The sequence below is a fragment of the Alligator mississippiensis genome, chromosome 15, assembly GCF_030867095.1.
Source record: "Alligator mississippiensis isolate rAllMis1 chromosome 15, rAllMis1, whole genome shotgun sequence".
Taxonomy (NCBI): Eukaryota; Metazoa; Chordata; order Crocodylia; family Alligatoridae; genus Alligator; species Alligator mississippiensis.
The window spans coordinates 32,863,614-32,888,641 of NC_081838.1; the positions used below are offsets into that span (position 1 = coordinate 32,863,614).

Sequence of the window (25,028 nt, forward strand, 5' to 3'; positions counted from 1 at the left end):
TAGCACAGTATTTATAGATTTCTTCTGTACCTGCCCCATTGCATTAATGAATTGGAAAAGGAGTGTGACATTTATAAAGAGCCTTGAGGACTGAGGTTGTCTTAAGGGCTGGGGTCTCTTAGAAGAATTGCTTTGAATCCTGTGTGTGTGTGTGTGTGTGTGTGTGTGTCTTGGGGCACTCCAAGCTACATGATGACTTAAAACACAGCCCTCAGCTACTAGTGGTGTGTCAAGTGCCCCAACACAAGAGCAGTCCCAGCAGGCACTGTCAGTTAGATAGCTCTCTGACCAGCTATTCCTTTTCTAGTTAATTCTGCCTCTGGGAAGATGCTGATTTGCCTCTGGCTTATCTAGGTGGTCTAGGAGTAGCTGTGCCTATGATCTATTATGGGTATTTCCCATGCTTGTGTGCTTTGCTGGTTGCTGCATGTGGCTGGGAATGATACTGCCCCCCCCCACCCCCACTGCATATGTCAGAAGCTTTTTAAGCCTTCCTCAGAGACACTGATCAGTAGTGATGTGTAGGGGGTGCACGTGTGCCCCCTGAGAGCGCTGATGCAGGGTGTCAGGCCACGCTCCCTCTTTAGGCAACGGGCAGGGGGGCAGGCGGAAGAGCTTGTGCACCCCCTGTGAGTGCCAGCCAGGGAGTGGGGCTGCCAGCAAAAGTGGCTGCATTGCTTCTGGAAGTGGCTGCGGGACCATGGTGAGTGAGATTGGCCTCAGGGGGACACCCCACCCCCACCCCCACCATCAGCGCAATCGGCCCCCATTAGTGTAATCAGATGCCAGGAGACCCCCCTCCCCCCCGCATCGCCAACCGGTGCCCCCCCCCCCCCCGACTCAAGAGGCACCAGTCGCCCATCACACTGGTTGTTGGCTGCAACCAAGGCAGGGGATTTTTACTGGGGTGTGGCAAGGCTTCTAGTGGGACTTAAACCAAGAGGTTCCTGGATAGAGGGTCTTGCCCTTTTACTTAGGGTCAGACTAACTACTATATTTGGAATCAGGATGGAATTTCACCCCATGGTGAGACTGGGATGGGCTGTGGGGATTTTTGGCTTCCTCTGTAGCAGGGGGTGTGGCCATCTCCTGGGATCTCTCCAGCATAGTTTGCAACCCCCTGCAACAGCAGGACATGGGCTATCAAGGTCCTCCACGTTCCTAGTGGCAGTGTGCTGGCATTATGTCTTGTCATGTCAGCCATGTGGCTAAGAGGTTAGACTATGAATTTGAGCAGGATGGTTTGAATAGGGATGATACCGGCTCAGGCAAAGGGTTGGACTAGGAAACCTCTTGAAATCCTTCCCAATCCTACTTCTCTATGACTCTGACTTTCTGCTGAGCCTGGCATCAAGGATGCATTCAGCTATGTTGACTGGACTTAGTTATATGGCTGTTATTCTGAACCTGGAAGAAGTCTCTAACTTTGACAAAGCTGCTTGACATGAGTCAATCCCTTAGCTTGTGGAAACTGAAGTCAATGCTGCTGTGCCAAGTTAAATCATCTGATCTTTCCACCCAGTAATTTTAGGCCATTTTTGATTTTCTGATTCACACTAAAATTAGCAGCCTAGGGATAAAATGCTCAGTAAGATTATATACATTGCACAGTCACCATGGGCTCACAGCTGTTGGTCTGTGTTGGATAACGGAGGAGGAAAATAGACTGCTCCAAAAGTTTAAAAGTAAATGAATAAAGGAAGATAGAGTGATGGTGTTTTAGTCATTGGGTTTGAATACTGAGGCTACAACATCAGTTGAGAAAAAGAAAAGTAAATACATTTCCCAACCTAATAAGCAGGGCACAAGAGAGCAATAAAGCCTATGGCAGTTGCTTCTATTTCACCTAGATAACGATGGGTTCACATGCCATGTCAATGCATCTGAATGTCGTTAGCTCTGTGTTGCTTAAGTAATTGCCCCATCAGGTATCCTGTGAGATGCCAGGATTATCTAACATTATTATTTTTTTTCAAGCTTTGTGAGAGGTGAGGGCTGTTCTTCCCAAGATAAGCAAATTTTCAGTTGCTCTGAGCTTTAAGGGAGTCTGTCATAGGCTCAAAGATGCCACACTTCTCTAATCCACATTTCCCAAAAGGAAAGAAAATTGCTTTAGTCAAAAACCCAGGGGGAGTTTGGCATATAACAGCATTTAAGATCATTATATGCCTCTGAAGTGGGGAGAAAATTAGCCAAAATCATGGTTATTCCTCTGTTTATTCAAGCAAACTGTTGTCCACACAATCTGTTCAGCCCCAAATTAGGTGATAGGGGAACAGAGGGTCATCATCCAGGACACAAGCTTTGCCAAGTTGCTGTCCATTCAGATCTAAACCAGATTAATGTAGATTAAAAGTGGTTGTTGTGCAAGAGCTATTTAGTCCTTTATGGGAAAGAAGTAGGTATCTTCAGTCCACGCCTTAGTGGATGGCTATCTACATCGTACATATTGTCCGCAGAACTGTCATTCACTGTTGAGAGCTGAGGTCCTGACCTTCCTCACTGGTAATCTTTGCATCCATTTGCATGCAAGTTGGCTCATATCTTAAACTAGGGGTGGACATGTAGTTCTTTTCTCTTACCCTCAAAGCTCCCCTTTCAGGACAAAAAGTGATGTTGGCTTGTGTTTAGATAAGCAATTTCAAGCACCTGACATTTGGTAAATAGCTGTAATCTCTTGAGAAGAACAAGTCCATCAGTTAGGAATGGTAACTGAAGCAATAGCTTTGAGCACAAGTTGAACGGGACCTTCCTAGGAGGCAAAGCTCTAAATCCTGAGTGTGAGTGTTCACAACTGAAGTCCAGGTCTAAGCATTGTTATTTCCTGAATGGATGATGATTCAATAGTGGGATGAAGATATTGTTTAGAAGCCCCAACTGGAGCCCATTAACTTAGGTATTTTATTCAAGGATTACGTGTACTGGTCCATTGAATTGTGAGAAATGAGAAAACAGGCCTTGTTCCAGAGATACTAAAAAAGGTATAATAAGGAGTTACAGACAGAGCATAGACCACAAAGAAACAATGAGATAGTACTGGTCTGCGTGGCATCAGCACTCCAGTGACCTAACCACCCTCTATCTTCTTTGCATTTATCATGCAAAAAGAGACCTTTTTTTTTTTTTTTTGGGTGGTGGGGAGTGGGGAAGGTAATAAATTAATTCTGCAGATATTCATAGGGTGCCTCTTCTGAGCATGAGTGGCATGGGAGAACATGTGAAGGTGTTAATTTGAAAACTGAAATAGTGGCTGGTAGGAGCAGGCATCTTTGAATGATCAGAGGTGGCAGTGCAGTAGTATGTAAAAAATGCTATGTCGGGATTCTGGCATAGAAAGACCTTAAGAGGGAAGCTAAGAAACTTGTCTGTGATGAGAAGGAGCTGGCTAAGGAGAGATGCCAAGAGAGGCAAGTGGCCGGCAAGACAAGGGTCTTAGAGTGATCAACCAAGGCATTTGTAAAAACAGGGGCTGGAGAAGAATATTAGGAGACCTATTGTGTAGCCATGTTGAGCATGAGTAGATGACTAAACAGCTGTGAGGAGATGCCAGGGTCAGGATTTTAATGTGGATACAAAGGCACTGGTTGGAAGAAGAGGAATAGACCTGTGAGCCATCAGCACAGATGCAGTAATTGAATTTGGTTTGCAGATGAGATGGTCAAGAGAGAATGCCTATCATTTAAAGTATTGCATATGCACATAATCATTGGCAGTGCTTCCCTAACAGGAGCTTACAGTCTAAATAGATGGAAGAGACTGTGTCCCCATTTCACAGATAAAGAAATGAGTCAGAGAAAATTTTAACTTGCCCACACTGACCCTATATAGGAGTCTGTGGCAGATGCACAGACTGAACCCCCATTTCAAGCCCTTTCCACTACCTTCACAAAACCGTATGCCATTGTAGTCTAGGCATCCATTTTTCAGATGCCATTCTACGGTACTGTGTCCATGTTCTTGATATACAGATCAGGAATTATTCATGGAAAGCTTTCGATGAATTCTTTTTGAGAAAGTATCATAATCTGTTCACAGATGGAAAAAAAAATGCCAACAAAATTATTTTTAATCAAATATTCACTCTTCTGTAACATAAATAATCATTAAAATAATAATAATAAAAAATACTTAGCATGGAATGACCCATTCTTCCAGATGCAATGTACTAATGAGAGGGTAAGTTTAGGGTTGGATTTTTTCAAAGAGAGTGCAGTACCTAACTCCATAGCCAGGGGTGGACAACCCAACCTTAGCTTTTCTTGAAAGTAAATGAATGAAGTTACAGCAAGATTCTCGCAGATGCACTAATGCATTGTATTAAGTAGCTCATACTCTGAATGAGACTTGTCTATTGCTTCTCCATGCTGGCTTGATATATAGCATTTTATTTGTTGGTTTTTTTTTATTCTATGGCATATTACTTATCTAGTAATTTCCTACACTGAATGGGTTAACACGGGAGCTTCCTGGCCTTATCTGGGAAATGCTTTTGCTCTGTTTCCTAGTCCCGTTTTCCTAATGTAATATCTCCCATAAATGGAGAGATAAGAGCTTGGGTATGGTATGTCCTTTTGATAACTCTACTGTGATTCTGTAGAGAAACACCTAGTATTCCACTTCAGTGTAGTTTTGGAACATCAGTGGTCTGCTCTCTAAACAAGAAGGAACAAAATACCTCAGTCCTATAGTTGGGAACGTGACTAGTTGTTTAGTTGCTCTAGTAGCTGACACTTATCCCATAACTCGGCAAATAAACCATTGTCAAAACTGGTGAACTAAATATTTAAAGTCAGGTCATTGGATGGTGTAAATCAGTACTGTTTATATCAGTTTAAACTTGCAGAGGATCTGGTTTCTAGTGCTGGAGTCTTTTCTATCTTGAAATTAGAAGTTAAGAGCTTGGGTTTAATTTTGGGAGCACATGATGGATTCCAGGGAAGGGTTTACCCTACCTGTGTTTTAGTCTCTTGTTTTATGGTGTTTCAAAGTGTGGCTTTACTCTGAATGGCCACACTATGAATTTCCATCAAAAAAGAGAGTTCGCTCGTTGGTTTCTTTTTTTAACACGTATATTACCAAAAAGCCTTCATACAAACCCTGGAAAGGTGCCATTTACATTGCCACTAAAACTGGAGTGAATTGCATTAATGCAAAACACATTGAACTAAATTGGGGAATCAACACTAGTAACTGGCTGAGGTGGGAGCAAAGCCCTGACATAGGTTCATGAGCTGGTTTCTGTATCTAATGGTGCAATTATTGTCTCCAAGGGAATTTACTTCCATTTTCTCATGGCTTTCATTTAAATAGGTTGTCTTATTCCAACCCTTCTAAAATGTATGCAGGCTGTCGTGCCTTGGCAGAAAAAGCATGCTCCTCTTGTGTGTTTTTTATCTGAATGCATAAACATGCAGTTATCTTACCATGTCCTATTATATTGATTCATTTCTCTGAAGCTTGGTCAGTGGCTCTGGAAAGTCATCTCTCTGGCAACATAAATATTCACACAAACAAAACAGGATATTAAACAGAGTATACACATCCGACACATGAGCATGAGAAATAGGAGCTTCTGTATTGTAGAGTGAAGCACAGTTTGGGGGAAGGGGAGATCTTCAAAAGGTCAGAAATCTGCTTTACCAGAGTACAGTCTAAAGGCCCATTCATTGCCGTGTTGTTCAAGCAGAGTGACAGTGAGTGATTCCAACGGTGTTATACAGGTATAAAAGGGATACAAAGCAGTGAGTCGGGCTGAGATCTGGAATCTGCCATGGTGTCTTGGATTTCTGTTTCTCATATATTTTCATTAGCCGGGAAATCACCTGAAATTGTCCAAGCACCTTCCATGTGCAAGTAGACCACACATTTCAGATAGCAATGATATGTCTGTATATATATAGGACAAGGAAGGACTTCAATATTTCCTGGTACCCAGCATGAGGCACTTGAAAACAGTCTGATTCACAGAGGGTAAATGCTTGGTTCTTTCTGGAAAGAATAAAAAAAGAGCAGTCCTTTAAGGCACATACAGTTGAGCTCCAAAAAACTCCCGAGTCCCCTAGAAATGACATTAGTGACTTAGAAATAGCTTGGACCTAGGCTTAAAATTGAACAAAAACAGGCATAACATCTAGTTTTGCACTAAGGATTGAGCAAGTTTGTACCTATATTCAAAGTTTACATTTTTGACTATCACTGCTTTCTTATGCATGGGAGAAATAGACATTCTCTTACCCAAAGGATTGATTGTCGGACAAAAAACAATGACTTGTTTCTACAGTCTGCATAAGGCTTTTCCAGATCTTTACTCTCAATGTATGTTTGCTCATTAAACAGTCCCTGGATATTCATTGCACCACTATGAAAAATTAATTGAATTGATTAATGAATTCCTGGTTTGCTGCTACTACCTTTTCATCTATCAGCTTGAAGCTCTCAGTCTGTACAGATGCATAGCCAAAGGACTGAATTCATCATCATTCAGCAGTCACTTGTCAGGCCAACCCACATAAATGTAGTTAAGGCACAGAGTTCATATAATTTCTGACCTTGTAAACAATGGGTAGGGCTGTGAAATAACAAATAAGTATAATGTATATATAGTTATACCCTTGTAATAGCAGAATCACTAAAACATTAGATATGCTACTGAATGTATCATTGCGTATTTCATTATATTACAATCTCTTACCTTAGAGACCTTGGGAAACCTTTGTTAGAAGAATGCTTTGAAAAATGCTTTGCTGTTATGAAGAATTACACTTCTGCAAAATCACCTTCGATTCCAAATTAGGAAAATAAATTGAATTAATAACAACAACAACAAAAGATTTTTTTTTTTTTTGTGGGTAATACCTATTATTGGACCAACTGGCCTGTTTGAAGTGTTACTAACAAGATTTTGGTTCCTACTGTGCCTTCATCAGATCTCAGACCTCCCGAATATGCACCCACAAAAATCCTCGCCCCTTACATTTTTCGTGGACCATCACAGTTACAAAATCATCCCAACACTACCAAAAAAAAAAAAAAAATTGTAATGTTTCAAATTGGAAATACCAAAACTAAAATCCCCCGTGTTTTTGTCAAAACAATTTGACACCTCAAAATGGAATCTTTGGTTTTGAATGGAGGCACCTGTTCTCCTAATCAGAAAATTGCAAGAGAAAATTAATTGAAAATTAGTCTTTTCCCTGGAGAACTTCAGTTTGGCCAAAACCGAAGTTTTCTGCCAAGACACGCAATTATTTTTTAGTGAGTTGAGCAAAGGTTGCAGACTATACTTCTGGATAGAGCATGGTCAATGCAGAAAATCTGGCCAATCTTTTTTTTTTTAATGAAATAAGCATTTGAGAAGTGAAGCTCTGACTGGAGAGAGATTGTCTAGTTGCCACAGTGCATACTGTACCCAAGTAAAAATGTATATCCTGAGCATGAGGATGTGTGTGCAATAGCACGGTGCATGCTGTTTGCCCATCTAACCCGTGTTGTCTCATTGTGGTGCCCCAGTTCTTGTTAGTGACCATTGGGCAATGTCCAGAGGTTGATGAGCCTCTTCAAATCACAGCTGAAAGTTTAGGCTTCTAGGTCAGAGAAAAGGGGTGTAACCATGGGAAATGCTAATCCTAAACTTGATCCCTGCTGCTACATTTGCTGCTACATTCAGTATAGAGTTGTTTCCTAAAGTGAAGCCATGTTCTTCACACAGTAACTGCTTTGCAAGCAGGGAAGGAGGTTCTCTTCCCCAGGAGTATTAGTGGGACACTAATGCCTTGAAACAGTCTAAAACTTTCATTCTGCTTTTGTAGAAATAAATAAGTGAAGCCTGAGGATGCAGACAGAAGTGACAGTTTTTGCTAGTGCTGTGCGAAGCTTCGGGGGTGGTGATTTGATTTGGAGGAGATTCAGCAGCCAAATCTCTGAATCCAAATTGAAGCAGGGGACCAATTCAAAGGTCCAAATCAATTTAAAGCTCTCCAAATCTCTGGAAAAAGATTCAGAGAGCTTTGATGATTCAGGGAGTCCCCGGTGGCTGCAGCAGGGAGCTGCAGCCACTCCAAGCTGGTAAGTACTAGGGGTGGGGGAGGGGGAGCTGGAGGAGGGTACCATGCCAGAGCCCCCCCAACCCCCACCTGCTCCCCTAACCCCCCCCAAGGCTGCTTCCACTGACCCCATTTCAGTACTGTAAAGAAAAGCCCCGGTGCTCACCAGGTGCTTCCAGGCAGGGGGGCGATCCCTGCTGCCCCCCACTGCCCCATGCTTCATGGGGGGCCCTACATGAGCCCCCTGACTCTCCCTCGCTCCCCCAGCCTCCCCCCAAGTAATATTCAGCCAAATTGAATCGGGACAGTGATTTGAATCACCAAATTGAATCACTGTCCCCCAAATTGGCCAAATTTGAATCCGAAGTGAATACTAGCCAATTCACACAGACCTAGTTTTTGCCTGATCTAGCTCCAGAAAGTGGTCTACAGCCATAATCAAACAGAAGTGTATGGCTGCAGACAGCTTTAATAGGGCCTGATCCCATGAAAAAGTGAACCCTCATTGCATGAAGGGTCAGATAAACATGCTCCAAAATAGAGCATGTTCTGTAACTTGTGTTTGCAGAGCTCCCAGCCTGTTGCTGTTTTCAGATTGGGAGGGGAAGAAGAGAGAGGAGGGAGTTTGGTCTGGGGGGGCTGCCACTGATGTCTCTGGGATTTGCAGTCCAGACTTACAGAAACAGGACTCTGCGGGGTTGCTCATGACTTCCTCTTCCTGCTTTCAGGTGCCTCTGGGATTTGTAGTCTACAGTCACACCCATCACAAAGTAAGCAGGGCAGGGCAGGGCAGGGCGGGCCAGCTCTGTTCTCAGGGAAAGGAAAGTTTAACCCCTTCCCTAGCCCCAGACCCCAACACACATTTGCCTGGTAGGAGGAGGGCAGTTGAGCCAGTCCTTATTGCTCCAGTTAGGGGTTGGGGGTGTGGAACCAGCCCTGCTCTCTGGAGCAGATAGCACAGCCCAGACGAGGGCTGCTGGGGGATTCTGAGTTAAATTGAACTAGGAAGGGGTCTGGGACAGAACTTTCATAAGCTGGTTTGACCTAAATTAGTTAAGTCTGATACTATATTCAGCCAGGTTTATCTTTAAAGAGCTCTGTCTGGGTGGAGGCCTCAGAAGAGCCCATGGCAGGCAGCAGCACCAGGGTGAGGCCCCTGGCAGCAGCGCTCCACGTCTGCACCATGTCTGCAGAGCTGCGTCTACTGCTCTCACTTGCTCTCACACTGTTTCCCACCCTCATTAAAAAACTAGGTGACTGTGGCATCGGTGCCTACACGGTCAGATAGATTGAAAATTGACTGAAGGGTTGTACTCAGAGGGTGGTGGTAGACGGGTCATATTTGACCTGGGGGGAAGTGGGCAGCGGAGTCCCTCAGGGCTCAGTCCGTGGGTCCGTACTGTTCAATTTCTTTATCAGCTATTTGGACAGCAGGGTGAAAAGCAACCTGATAATTTGCTGATAATACCAAAATTTGCTGATAATACCAAAATTTGGGGTGAGGTGGGCACACTAGTAGGGAGGGAAAGACTGCAGAAAGACCTGGATAGGTTGCAAGGGTGGGCTAACAAAAACAGGATGCATTTCAATATGGACAAGTGCAGGGTGCTGCACTTGGGCACTAGTAACCAGCAGCACACTTATAAGATGGAAAACTCCCTTCTTGAGAGCACGGAGGCAGAAAGGGATCTTGGAGTCATCGTTGACTCCAAGATGAACATGGGCCAACAATGCGAGGTCACAGTCAGCAGGGCTAACCGGACCCTATTGTGTATCCACAAGTGCATCTCAAGTAGGGCCAAGGAGGTGATCCTCCCCCTCTATGCGACACTGGTCAGGCCGCAGCTGGAGTACTGTGTCCAGTTCTGGGCACCCCACTACAACAGGGATGTGGACAACATAGAGAGGGTCCAGAGGAGGGCCACCCGCATGATCCGGGGACAGCAGGGCAAACCCTACAATGAGAGGCTACAGGACCTGAACCTGTTCAGCCTTCACAAGAGAAGGCTGAGGGGGGACCTGGTGACTGTCTATAAACTCACTAGGGGGGACCAGAAGGGTTTGGGGGAGACCTTGTTTCCCTTAGCGCCCCCCAGGATAACAAGGAATAATGACCACAAGTTGTTGGAGGGTAGGTTCAGATTAGACATCCGTAGGAACTACTTCACAGTCAAGGCGGCTAGGATCTGGAACCAACTTCCAAGGGAAGTGGTGCTGGCTCCTACCCTGGGGGTCTTTAAGAAGCGGCTCGATGCCTACCTGGTTGGGGTCACTTGAGCCCAGTTTCCCTCCTGCCCAGGCAGGGGGTGATACTTGAAGATCTACAAGGTCCCTTCCGACCCTACTTCTATGATTCTATTATAACTAGTTTCAGCCATTTTGAAACTGGTTTATGTGCACTGAACTTCTAGGCTAGGGATAGAAATTGCACACAAATGAGTTTAAGTGATCAGAATCTGGTTTAAACCTGTACCAGAACAGATGTTCAGTGTATATAAACCAGTTTCAAAATGGTTGAAACTAGTTTAAATTAAAGCTGGTTGAATTTAGTATCAGACTTAACTGATTTGGGTCAAATTGGTTTATGGAATTTCTGTCCCAGACTGCTTCTTGGTTCAAATCAAATCAGTCCCCCAGCATCCCAGCATGCTTTCCAGCCCTGGGCTGGGCTGTGTTGTCTGCTCCAGAAAGTAGGGCTGGCTCCGCCCCTCTGCTCCATAGCTGGAGCAGTGGGGGCTGACTGACAAGGGGGTGAATGGGGCAAGCCCAGCTGAGGATACAATCCATTCTCCAGTGGTGGGGACTTTACTCCTCCTCCCTTCAGGGAAACCCTGCCTGGGGACCAGGGAGGGGGAGTTAAACACCGCTTCCCCGACACAAACTTACTGCTGGCTGCAACTGCGGACTATAAATCCCAGAGGCATCTGGAAGTAGGAAGAGGAAGTAATGAGCAACACTGCAGAGTCCTGCTGTTGCAACTCTGGAGTTCAAATCCCAGAGACCTTGGGGGCAGCAAGAAGAGTGAACACACAGCCAGAGAGCTGTGCTCTAGTGTCCCCGGCTTCTGGCCTGACCCACTGCTGGCACATGGCTGCATTTCCTGAATCAAGGGGAAATGTCTGTTCACTTCAGTTTCAATTTAATCTGCATAGTTTAGACTAACCCACATACTGCATCGATTCAGTCTCAGGCTTTTTGCCTGTTTGTACTTAGCCCTGTTCTGTTACAGGTTTAAACCAACTTCTGATCACTTAAACTGGTTTATGTGTAACTCCTGTCACTGGCCAGTAAGTTAAGCCAGCATTATTTTTCTGCTACCAGTTTGCTTAGGTTGCTAATTTTGAGTCTGCCTAAAAGTTTGGATGTCTGCCTCTAAGTAAGTTGCGTCAAGTTAGCTGCTTTGACAGTTGTCCCCAATTTACCTTTCATTAATGTAATCTTATATTTTCCCCATTGGGCATTTCTTCCTGCCTAATTGTTGTGTGTTCATTCAAAGATACAGTTTTAAACTAAGCTTTCTACCATCAGGAGGTTTGGGCTCTCTGAAAGATCAGTCCTCCTGCACTAAGTGGACATTCAGGACAAGTGTTCAATAACAAGCTGGATAAGGATTATTTTGAATACTAGCAAATTGCCCATCACGGATGATTGGGGGGGTGGGGGAATGGAGCACTGCCACTCAGCACCCTGCAGTGCTGCCACTGCCTCCAGCTCCAGGTGCCCTCCCCAGCTCCCGTGTCCAGCCCCAAGGGCCCCCCCTGTCCCCAGTGTGGCCCTGTGCACTCCACCCTACACCACCATTGGCTTCCAGGAACTGGTGGGGACGGGAGTTTGCATGCAGCAACCTCCTCAGCCACCCAGCACCCTGCAGTGCTCCCCACCCCCCCATGCTTCCTCCCATCCCCATATGTGTCCCTGTGTGCCCCCCCCTACCCTCTGTGTCTGGCCCCGTGGGCCCCACCCCCAGCCTCCATGAGCCTCCCTCGCCTCACCCTGCAGTGCCACCACCTCTCAGGCGTGGGAGTGGGGTTGAAGCTTGCAAGTGGCAGCAGTTGCCACCCAGCACCCTGTGCTGCTGCCACTGCACATCCAACTGTGTGCAACCCCCTCCCCCCGGCTCCCCTTCCTTCCTCCTGACTGTTGTCAGGGCCTGGTAGTGGGGCGCTGCCACTGTGCCCCTTGCTTCCTGCTTCCCTTTTACCCTCCCCACCACCTCCCCCTTTGTCTGCCAGCTTTTGTCAGGGCTCGGTGGTGGTGGGGGCAAGGCCAGAGTGGGGGAGCACTGCACTGCCAGCACCTCATTACCCCACCATCTCCAAGGAGCAGGGCTGGGGGAGGGACAAGGCCAGTACCACTGGCATCACCCCCAGCTCTGTCTGCTCTGTCACTGCTATCATGGCAGCATGCTGCCACCGCCACCTCCTGTCCAGAACACTCTTGCAGTTCTCTGATTGGTTGTTTCAGACAACCAATCCGAGTGTGAATAAAGCATTACAGAGAAACAGACAGACAGACAGGTGAAGGCTTTCATATAGAGAGAATTACAGAGAGCAATTGCATTATCGGCTGTGGATTTTGGGGACCTTGTTGTGATAAACACATTCATACCCCAAATGGTCATAAAATAAAACTGAGCAATATGTGAGGAAAATGTTGTTGCCCAGGAAGTAGAAGTAGATGGAAGTTTGTTGTTGGTTTCTGGCATTTCAATTGACTGGTGGTGTTACTGGTGTTACTCATCTGTAGCTGTTGACTCAGGTGTCACCTGAAGTAAAACTGGTCTGAGGGGTTTACAAGCACATCCCAGAGATGCTTCCACTGGGTTCATTTTTGTTTCTGCAGATGCTGTCATATGGGGTAAAATTTCAGCCTTACTGATTTGAGTGGCCTAGGACTTTACCTATAATGTTTAAGTGGCTTCCAGCTTGTTGTTATAGTCATTACGTGCTGCTCTATGTCCGAACCATTCCAGGAGGAGTCAAAGATGACCTGTCAGGTGCTTAGTTCAGACGAACAGGTACGTAACTCTTTTGACTTCAGAGGGTCTGATGTGAACACTTTTGGTTGTGAACGGAAATGCTGAAGCTAAAACTGGACCTCACCCAGTTAGGCTGCTGAAGATCAGTTCCAAGTCTTTTTTGCTGGCAAGAGAAGGATATTTGGAAGCCAGTGGATGGTAAATAGAAGAATTAACATTTGAAAAAAAAATGACTTAAAATTGTTCTGATATACATAACTATGCTCTGTGCTAGGCTGAGACAAAAGTGCCTCAGGAATAGGTTCTGAAAGATGTACCTGTTCCCATCCCTCCCTGGGGAAGTAGAGGGAAGTCCAACTGCAATGTCCTTCCAAAAACTGACTTCCAAAAACCCGACTGTGTCAAGTCAGGGCTCTGCCCATGTCCTGTCTACTCCCCAGCTGGTGGACCATTAATTTCCAACATGCAGAGAAAACGTGTTTGGGTGTTTGGTTAGGGTGTCTTTGTTCCAAATACATTTATGATGCATTCTGTGTTCCTCAATCTTGCTTCTCTAGTTGAAAAAGCTGTTCCTTATTTACACCAGTACAAAAGAGAGGAAAAATTGAACATCTGCTTATTTTGCTTCCCATGGATTTTGCAACTGTCTTGAAAGAAACAAACAAACCAGAGAAAGGGTACATAAGACAGGCTCTCAAGATGTCTTCCATTGCTAATTAGTTGCTTACCTTACAGAGGCACAGGCCTGGAAAGCAATGGTGTATTAAAGAAAGCAAGCTAGCTAGATGGCTGCACAATGATAATGTAAGGTGGTGAAGGGAATGGTTGAGACTACTACTGAACACCCACAGCATAAGGCAAATCCTTAGTGGGTGTAAAGTGGGAGAGCTCCTACAAAGTTCATGAATCCATGTTGACTTTCACCAGCAGATGATCTGGCCCCACTCCTTTTTAAATGTTTTACTTTTGTGACACTCCAGTGGCAAGAATAATCTGTCAAAAAAGAAAAGCTCAAAGGCACTTTCCACACATTCATCCTTTAAAGATCATTTTTATGTTTCACTGTGCCACCAGTTAATTCTCAGCTGTCTTTCAAAAAGGAAGCAGCCTGCCTTTTACCTGCAGCATTATATCACAGCCATTAAAACATAAACAGCCCTTTCTGTTGCATTTGTTTTCTTGTTTGCATTATATGTAGGGGGGGGGTTTTTCCTTGTTTTCTGGCAGTAAGTGTGGGGGGGCGGGGGGGACCCTCTAATTCAGCCCAGGATATCTGTGTCAACTCATTCTTTTGATCTGTGAAGCTCAGAAGAAGCTGGCACAGAAGCTGCAAGGTAAATTACCTGCTTTTGTAAAAAATATTTCATGTGATAATTACCTAAAGGCTGGTGCTTTCTAGAGCTTTCACTGTACATGTCTCTGGGGTCTTGAGAGGAGAAGAAGAACCTAGCACAAGTGAGGCCAAAATAAAATTGTTTGTCAAAAAAATGAATGTGCTGTGAGTTGAAGTTGTATGGGTACCAGCTACCACAATCATCTCCCTGGGTTTTACTAGTAAAGGACAGCTTGACTTAGTTATTTTCTTTCAGAATCAGGGCTTCACCAGCTGCGTGACCTGTTGTTGCACAGTGTTATTTAATTAAGGGGTTTTCTTTTCACACAATATGTTACTGGATATTGAAGATCACCATTCTGTTGTGAGAGGTCGTAATAGTGGTGTTAGCTCCAATGTTCTGGCCATATTCCAGTTTTAGCCAAGCAATTTTTCTCTGAAGTGGCATGAATCTTCATTTCAAGTCTTTGAATACTGAACATCACTGATGTACATCCTCCAGAGATGCATAAAACCACTGAGTTACCATTCTGTGTTGGAGGTAATCGATATGTATGAGATGTTCCACCCCCAAATTAGCTGATGAAGTGATTTAAAGCTTGTAAAACCTTTAGCATCCCTTGGTGCCTCTTAGCTAAGACATGCTCTAAAATTAGTTTGATGTCTGATGTATCCATTTTTGGAGGAATGCATGTTGAGCTTGCCTTGGCTGAAACAGATGATCTAACAAGTCTTGTTAACTTTCTTCTGTGATCCTCATATTGGTCGCAGCTGGACAACACTGGTGTAATGACTACTATCAGGTAATTAAATAGACTACTTTGGGGAACAGACATCATTCCTAGTACCTTCCTGAAGTATTGGGCCTATAAATTGTTCTATTGTAGCCAAATTGTTTCATGAACTCGTGCATTACATATATAATATATATTAGCAGCAAGGTTCCTGGAGTATTGACCTTTGTTCCTTTATGAGCGTTATTCTTGTAGCATAAAGGAGTCCAGGGTCAAAAAATTATGCTTACATGGAGGCAAGTTTCTAATTAAACCAATGCTTTTGACTTAAGCCATGATAGATTCGTCTTTCTGTTTGTCTTTGCCATGCCAGTACTCCGTCATATTTTGGATTTGATAGATATCAGTGTATTAATTTTGAGTGATGTACTTCTTGAAACAAATAATGAATCGTAGCCCATTGAGAGCATCCCCATGAAGTTTGCAAATGACTGTTTATCAGGATTTTTATGAGAACACTGCATTTCCATTAAAGAGTACTTTTCACTCTAATCCATCAGAAAATGCAACATTGTTTGGTGTATAAAATATTAAAAAGAGGATCTGAATACTCTTGCTAGGCAAGGAAAAATTTCTGCACAATGAAGAGGGTCTGAGTCATTCTGTTTTTTGTTTGTTTTTTTTTTCTTCAAAATGCTTTGTAGTTAGACAAGGTTTTCTGATCTCCCAAAGTATAACCCAATGGAAGTAATGCACAGTGTGGAAGAAATCAAACTTCACGTTGTGGTTGTATTAGAATTGGCAGAGCCATCTAGGTTTATTTAGAGGTATACAAGTGATCACAGGGAGAGTTCTCAAAGGAACTCTGACCTCTACAAATCTACAAGCGTGCTTATACTTTAGACAGCGAGAAAAGATGCAGGGTTCAGACAAAGCAACCTTGAGAGAAACAGAAAGATGTTGATCATTCGTTTGTCACACGTAAGCAGGTTACTTATTTAGAAAAAAACAAAAAAAAACCACTTTGTTTTGGGAACAGTTATCAGCTTCTGGTTCGGCGGAAAGGAGGAGGTTAACATCTGCACACAGACAAAACAAGGCATGAAGTTTTTTTCCATATCTTAGAACATTTTAAAACACATAGCATCAGCATTAGCATCTTTTTCTCTTCTCTTTCTCTCTCTTCTTAGTCAATTAAGAAGCCTGGTTAAACTTTTTTCCACAACAGTAAGACATATTAAATAGTTGCTATATTCAATGTGGACTAAAAAAATCACCTTGACAATCCACAGAGTTGACCCACCACTTGCTTTACTAAATAACATCTTTGATATTTGCAATTTATTTCTCCAGCCCCTTTTCCATTCCAATATTCTCTCTGCAAAGCAATGCGATTATGTATTATACAACTTGTTTAGGAGATTCACTCTCACCAAGTCTCAGGTGCTGTGATTATGAAAAAGAAAATTGAAATGTAATGGTTCCATTATTCCTAATCTATTCATGAGATGTAATCTTGTCTTCTGATAAATGGCTGTCAACAGCTACTTCCATGCCATTAGCACTCCTAACCTGGGATTCCTTTTTTTTTTATTTTCAGCATCTATGATGAGCCTTATATTGAAACACACAGTTTATTTAAAATCCTTGAAATCCACTAATGTTTTTATTCCCTAGACTTCATCCCAATGAGTAATAAGGAAAACCATTCTCCATCCTCAGAAATTGGCAGGGAAGGAGTTAAACTTCTTCCTTGGGTTGGAATAATGGCCACAGGTGTTCCCTCTTGGGGCGGAAGAGGTGATTTAAACCAGGTGTGGGGGATTTAATTAATTAAGTAGTTTGCTGTGTTTGGAGCTGGGGCTTGAGTGCAGCAGTCTGCAGGAGAGAAGTCCTCAAGCATTTGTTGTTGATTGCTCTGCAAATACTTTGCCAAGGTGAGGCACAATTTATAATACTGCTGTTGGGATTCAGACTGAAGGAAGCTTGGTTGTATTTGTGTTTGGACATTTAAGGGCAGGACCTCTTTCTGTTTTGTGAAAATAAATCACAGTGATTTTCCTTTGAATCTTAGGACTGGAGATCCTGGTTAGCTTTGACTAGCTTGGCATGTACCTGATCAGTTTGGGCCTTAACCTTAGCCTGTATTTGCTGCCCTCCTATTCTTCTCTCACGTTTCTTATCTCTTCATCCATTTTCTTTTCCAACACACTAACTGGTACCTTAAAAAAGACATATTCATCCTTCAGCATTTATGATGGGTGCTCATGGTCCTTGTGGTGTTTAAACAAAACATTACTTGAGGTGGAGAGAGATCATAAGAAGCAGATTGAGGATTTCTTTGCCACGGTCTATTCATGCACTGGTAAGCTGTGTACAAATCTGCAATAACTTTGTATATGAACACTTTTAGTATACTTTTAAGTTCAGCTCAGTATAATGTAGCTAACTGCAGAGATCCTCTAGAATTGTTATGGTTCTGCTTAACCTCAACATTTATTTCCAAGCACTACTTTTACAGTAGGGACTTGGGGTTTTTTTTGCTAGTTGAGTTTGGGGGGTGGGATTAAATACCTTTTGCTCTGTTTTTAATTGAGCTGAGCTGCATAGAACCCATGCTGGATCTCTTTCAAATTGTCCATAATGGAAACCAGTGAAGAGTAGTTGGTATGCTGTTAATTCACACCCTAACTTCCTAGGCAGGCACACAAGTCCTAAACATTGAAAACATTAAAGGGCACATTGGTACTGATGTGGTAAGACTTTTGACTGTCATATTCGTTCTCCAGCATGTCCACACTTCATCTTGATGCCAAGTATAAAAATGCCACCTTTTACAGTAGTTACTTTCCCTTTTGGGGTTGGTAGTGCAATTTTTTTAAAACAATTTTTCCTGCCTATCCATATGCTCTTAATTGGATTATCTAAATGAAGGTTGTAAAATTCCCCAGTTTTTGGGCTTGATTTCTTTAGTAGTTGTTGTTATGATTTGCTTTGGAAGGGACAAGGTGCTTTCTCGACTTTCAAGAAGAGACGCTCTAGGAGAACGAAGCAGATGTTAAGCAGGGATGTACACACGCACACATGCACATGGGGTCTGTGTACAAATCCCCAATATTCACAAAGGCAGCAGAATAGATTTTTAGAGGAGCTGAACACCACAGCTTGCCTTGAATGTTGTTGGACTTGTTTGTTCGGTACCTTGTCAAGGAATTAACCCAGAGTAGGACTGGTTGACAGAAACCTGACCTGACTTGTGTGTGTGGTATGGGAAATGGAATGGTTTGAAGTACATCTGCCTAAGCCTGGAGAATTCAGCCTGGCAGGTGTGGCAAACCTCCTTCTGTGTGTAGCAAAGTGAGGTAGTTAGCTGTGTTAGTCTGAAGTCAGGCAGAAGGCAAGGTAGGGTTGCACCTTCAGGTTTGTGCAGACATTTGCACCTGGTCTATGCTTATGTATCTTACTGTTAAGCTGTGCCGTGATAGATCAGGAGCAGCAAGCGCACACCTTGGCTGGTGCCAGGAATTCCATGTAGGTAATTTGGGGTGGATAGTGGGCCTAGCAGGTGGAGGGAGAGGAGAGGGAAGGACAGATGACCCTGCGGTGGGGAGGGGTGTTGATGTGTCTGTCTGGGGTTGTAGTTCCAGGGGTGGGACGACTGGGGAACTAAAAACAGCCTAGTCAGAGTTGGGAGGCAGGTAGCAAGAGTGGGGAAGAGTAGCTGAGCTTTACCAGCCCTGGGACTGTGCTCCAAACATGAGCAGACATTCAGTAGATCCAAATAAGCCATTCCAGATCTAAGTTGGTTCGCCTCCACAAGTGAACTTGTTCAGATAGGGCCTGGTATTTTTTAATCCAACTGAATTTCCTCTAATGTCTGCACAGATAGTCATTTAGCTTAACCTAACCCCAGTTAGGCCAATCTAAATGTAATGTCTGCATGTACCCACTGCCCCATGCTGCCTGGGGGACTCTGTATGAACCCCCTCATGACTGCCCCCCTGCCAGGGCTCTGCCCTTGAAGAAAAAAAAAAAAAAGCAGCAGAGAAAAACCCCAGGGCTCATCACTCCTGGTGCAGCCTCTGGTCTTTGGGGGCTTGTGCAGAGCCCCCACATGGCTTGGGGCAGCGGGGATCGCACCCTGCCCCCCCTGCACAGGAGTGAGATGAGTCGGGGGGGTTCTTAAAGGGCCAGAGCTGGCCTGTGTGGAGCACCTGTGAGGGGGCTAGGGGAGGGGGGATGGGAGAGCCCCCCCATGCAGCATGGGGCAGTGGGGGGGGTGCAGAGGGGAGCACCCCCCTGCCCACCAGCACCTGTGAAGCTAGGGCTTTTTTTCCCCCAGATGCTGGGAGCTGGGCAGGGCGGGGCAGCCAATGGTGGGCTGGGAGAGTGGGCAGGGGATGGGCCTGGCCTGGCTGACTTGGAGATTTGGCTGAATCAAATCAGAACAGTGATTCAAATCACCAAATTGAATCACTGTCCCCAAATCAGCCGAATCCAAAGAAAATCCTACCCACTTTGCACAGGCTTGTTGTCTAACGATCCCTGCAAGTGTTGGTTTGCTTCAGTATCAGTGCTTGACTCCTCCAACTGGGAACACTTTTGGTATCTCTCCTTAGCTGCAGTTTGTTCAGGTTAGTTTGTAGAGTGAATCATTACAATTCAGAAGTGTATTTCTTTAGTGGCTTTAATGTGGCACTTGCATTATGCCTTTGAACAAACAAAAGTGTAAGTTATTACACTACTTGCACAGCAATACTTTATAAGACCGCTTTATGAGGAATATTTCAAAGGATCACAGCCAAGTGCATGCGAAGTCCCATCAAAGCAAATGGCACTCAGAGTAAACAGGTGAGGCAACAGGTGCCAGCCAAGGTCTTCTACAATTGATTTTTCAAGTCTGAATTGGCAGCCTCAGACACACCTCCAATGAGCCACCGGAGGGGCTGGAATTCTGCTGCTGTTTCCTCCATCAGAGAAAGTGTCCCTAGGACTTACTTAAGATGGCAGCTGTTGGCACTGCTTCAGTATAGCAGGAAGTCTGCTTTACTGCCTGCTGTCTAAACTACCCTAAGACGTCTGATGGGAGACACAGATGGCAAAGTGCCACCGCTCACGCAGGTTTCTAACCTGTATACAGGACCTCCACCTGACACAGGAGGTACACGGTCCCACTAGGGGGAATACCATACTGGATCTGGTATTGGCAACAGGGGATGACATGGTAGGGGACCTACAGATCGGTGGCCATCTGGGGGACAGTGATCACCTAATAATAGAATTCACCATAAGATGTCAAGTGGGTAAGGTAATTAGTAGAGTGAAAGTACTAGACTTTAGGAAAGCTGATTTAAGTGAACTCAGGCGATTAGTCAAGGATGTGCACTGCAGGGTAGGAGTTGTGAAGTGATGGGAGCCCAAGAAGGGTGGCTGTGCCTTAAGGAAACGATCCTTCGGGCACAAAGCGAGACAATCCCCGTGTGAGGTAAAAGAGGGAAAGGGGCCAGGAGGCTTCCCTGGCTGACCGCAGAAATCCAGGGCAGCCTAAGGGCCTAAAGGGGAGCACATAAAAAGTGGAAAAGGGGAGAGATCACCAAAGACGAATATACCTCCTCTGCTCGTGCTTGTAGGGAGACAGTTAGGCGGGCCAAAGCTACCATGGAGCTGAGGATGGCATCCCAGGTAAAGGACAACAAGAAATTGTTTTTTAGATATAGAGAGAGTAAAAGGAAGGCCCAGGGAGGAATAGGACCCCTGCTAAATGGGCAGAAACAATTGGTGATGGACAGGGGGAGACAAGGCTGAACTCCTCAACGGGTTCTTTGCCTCAGTGTTCCTAAGCGAGGGGCACGACAAGTCTCTCACTGGGTTGTAGAGAGGCAGCAGCAAGGCACCAGACTTCAATGCATAGACCCTGAGATGGTGCAGAGTCACTTGGAAGAACTGGTTGCCTTTAAGTCAGTAGGCCTGGATGAGCTCTAACCGAGGGTGCTGAAGGCACTGGCCGACATCATTGCAGAGCCACTGGCGGAAATATTTGAACGCTCGTGGTGCACGGGCCAAGTCCTGGAGGACTGGAAAAGGGCCAATGTGGTCCCCATTTTCAAGTAGGGGAGGAAGGAGGACCCGGGCAACTATAGGCCAGTCAGTCTCACTTCCATCCTTGGTAAAGTCTTTGAAAAAATTATCAAGGCTCACATTTGTGAGAGCCCGGCAGGGCAAATTATGCTGAGGGGAAACCAGCACGGGTTTGTGGCAGGCAGATCATGCCTGACCAATCTAGTCTCTTTCTATGACCAGGTTACGAAACGCCTGGACACAGGAGGAGGGGTGGATGGGTCAGCTTCGACCTGGAAGGGTGTGGGCAGTGGGGTCCGGCAGGGCTCAGTCCTTGGACCGATACTCTTTAATGTCTTCATTAGCGACTTGGACAAGGGAGTCAAATGTACTCTGTCCAAGTTTGCAGAAGACACAAAGCTGTGGGGAGAAGTGGACACGCCGGAGGGCAGGGAACAGCTGCAGGCAGACCTGAACAGGTTGGACAAGTGGGCAGAAAACAACAAGATGCAGTTCAACAAGGAGAAATGCAAAGTGCTGCACCTAGGGAGGAAAAATGTCCAGCACACCTACAGCCTAGGGAATGACCTGCTGGGTGGCATGGAAGTGGAAAGGGATCTTGGAGTCCTAGTGGACTCCAAGATGAACATGAGTCAGCAGTGTGACGAAGCCATCAGAAAAGCCAATGGCACTTTATCGTGCATCAGCAGATGCATGATGAATAGGTCCAAGGAGGTGATACTTCCCCTCTATCGGGCGCTGGTCAGACTGCAGTAGGAATACTGCGTGCAATTCTGGGCACCGCAATTCAAGAGGGATGTGGATAACCTGGAAAGGGTCCAGAGAAGGGCCACTCATATGGGTAAGGGCCTGCAGACCAAGCCCTACGAGGAGAGGCTAGAGAAACTGGACCTTTTCAGCCTCTGCAAGAGAAGGTTCAGAGGCGACCTTGTGGCTGCCTAAAAGCTCATCACAGGGGCACAGAAGGGAATTGGTGAGTATTTATTCACCAAGTCACCCCCGGAGGTTACAAGACATAATGGCCACAAGCTAGCAGAGAGCAGATTTAGACTGGACATTAGGAGGAACTTCTTCACAGTTCGAGTGGCCAAGGTCTGGAACAGGCTCCCAAGGGAGGTGGTGCTCCCCTACCCTGGGGGTCTTCAAGAGGAGGTTAGATGAGTATCTAGAAGGCAGTCATCTAGACCCAGCACTCTTTCCTGCCTTTGCAGGGGATTGGACTCGATGATCTATTGAGGTCCCTTCCGACCCTAACATCTATGAATCTATGAATTAATGACATTATGCATAATGCTACCAAGTGGGGTTAGAAATATGATGTACAGGGACTGACTTTCTGGAATGGCTTCCAGTTTTTCTGGCATGTTTTTGCATTTGCAGATATGTGGTTCTGTGACCAGGTTTCTGTGCGTCCAAGCTTCTGTAGTGGCTGTTATGTGTATACTGTAGATCCAGACTTTCAAATAATCCCGGGACTCCCTTCCACATGCTATACCACTGACTGTGTTTATCGTGTACACCTGGATCATACTCCACGTTCTACAGTAGGTGTAGTCCTAGAAAAGGGGTGTATTCAAAGCCTACTTAAGTCACTGGACAGAGTCTTTTCACTGACTTTAATGAGCTTTAGAACTGGCTCTGACAGTGCTTTCATTTTCAAAGGAATTGAGCTATTGTTGAGGTTCAAGGAAAGCAAAATGCTCTTGCTAATTCCTTGTTTTAGACTCATGTTCTATGTGGTGCATCAGTTCTTAAGCTGAAGGAAAGAACCAATCAAGCCCTATTCTTCTTGTCTCTGAATATCCACTACCACTGGGAAATATTCTATGCTGCGTGGCTAAGAAAAATTCATTCGGAAGGCCATTTCTTTCCAGGGGCTTGTTATGATGTTCGCTGTTGTTTTCAGTATTGCCATTCCAAATCTTCATATCAGACCTCAAATTAAGCAGACAAGCATATTAGGGGTCTAAATGTGTCTGTTCATGGTTGTTTTAAATGACTGTGGAAACATTTCTTATGCAGATAATAATAGTCAGTACAGCCAGAGAGGTTCCCTTTCAACTCAGGAAAACACATTAGTGCACGATATGTACTTGTTTAGATATTTGTTGCATTAAGATGTCACAGATAGGAATCCCAAATTGAAGCCTAGATCATTCTGAATTTGTGGGTTTATTGTTGACACAGTTATAAATGCACTGTAGAAACTATTTACAATTCTATTGAAAGCGCTAGTCATTCACTCTCAATTTGCAGAAATACCTGCTCTTATTTTTCCTAGCTTGATCATTGAAGTTGCTGTTTGCAATAATAATAAGACGACCCATTAAAAACTTTGGCATCCAGTTTCCATGAGTTCAGACCTTTACTTTCATCTTCTTTTTCAGCACCAGGGAAATACAAAACTTCCTATCTACTTTAAGCCTTTTTTGTAGCTGGAACTGGTATTTGACATTATTTTAAGATGATAGCATGCTGCAAATAGGCTTGGTTTCTAAATGCCTGTGGGATCTTAAAAACCTTCAGGAGCTTTATATCTGGTGCTTTCTCTCAAAGTGGCAATTTATTCATCTCAGTTCAAAATTTTAATTCAAGTTCTGCTTTCTCAAGAGCCATGCAGAAATGACCTCTGTCTTAATTCAGGTGATCAGCTACCTTGGGTGACTCCTCATATTATGTGACTTAGTGCACTAGCATCTGGAGGACCCGGTTGAGGTCAAGACACATTGTCCAAACCTAAAGTTAAGAGATGCTTCCTGCTCTACAAATATTATCCTAAGAAGATAAGCAGGTGCATGGACATAGTATACAATTCAGGCAAGCCCATTACTAGAATGAGATGTCCAGTTCTGGTGTCTATACTGAAATGCTGGAAAAGACGGAAGAAAAATCAAGAGTGATTTGAGATCTGGGAAATCTTCCAAAATGATGACTGACAGAAGAAGTTGTCTGTTTAGTTTGCTGGAGACAACCTTAAGAGGTGATTTGACTGTGTTCCATAAGTGTCTTTGTGTGTTTCCTGAAAACAGATTGCTTTTTACTGAGCAAAAAATATAGGTTCAAGATGAGAAATAATGTGTTTTTATCGAAAGGGCTAGGTTGCCATTCACCTGGAGGTGCAGTGTGTTCTTCACCAGTTGCTGTTTTCAAATCAAGACTGCACACCTTGGGGAAATAAATTCTATAGTACAACTAATCGGGCTGGAGTCTTACTGTAGCTATTATGGTCCAGGAAATGTCTGAATTGTGGTATCTTTTATTAAACCATCTGTGTAGCTGGCAGAGATGTGACGACCTTTTGGGCACAAATCACCCTTCTTCAGGTATTGGAAAGAAGCAGACCTTTGGCCCTGTATTTCAACTGTAAGTCATGGGGCTGAGGCCAAAATGATTGTGTAAAAAATCTTTGGTCTCTATTATCTTGGAGGTCTAGCCTTAACATCTAAGAGTCTTGGACACAGATCTTTTCTTGCACAGATCCTCCAATGAATTATGCATATGCTTGGTTGTGAGTAGTATTGGGATCAATGGGGTAACTAGTACCAGTGAAATCATGTGTGCATTTGAGCTTTCATGACTGGGGCCACAACAGGCACAGGATATGCCTGAGTTATTTCCATGCTGTTAGTTTTTGAGGAGCATGCATGGAAAGCGTGAAGCCCCCCACCCACACATGCCAAGTGCTGGAAATGAGGCAGCTAAGCCTCTTCTGAGTGGCCCTGAGCATGGGGTAATGAACACGCCCATGAGAGAGAGCAGCTCAGGGTGATCACTTAGCACCGCAGGGAAGCAGTTAGTTCATACAGAGCACGCACACAGCAGGGTGGCTTATTTCATCAAGCATGGGAAACTGAGGCATGGAG

General features: G+C 44.6%; 1 long non-coding RNA gene across 2 annotated transcripts in view; it reads left to right on the forward strand.

Moving 5' to 3' along the window:
• Positions 1-16,899: 16,899 nt before the first annotated feature.
• Positions 16,900-25,028, forward strand: part of LOC132245693 (uncharacterized) — a 31,360-nt gene continuing 23,231 nt past the window's right edge. For both annotated transcript variants that reach the window (XR_009457393.1, XR_009457392.1), the window contains exon 1: positions 16,900-17,024. This is a non-coding gene — a long non-coding RNA (uncharacterized LOC132245693). The remainder of the gene's footprint in view (positions 17,025-25,028) is intronic.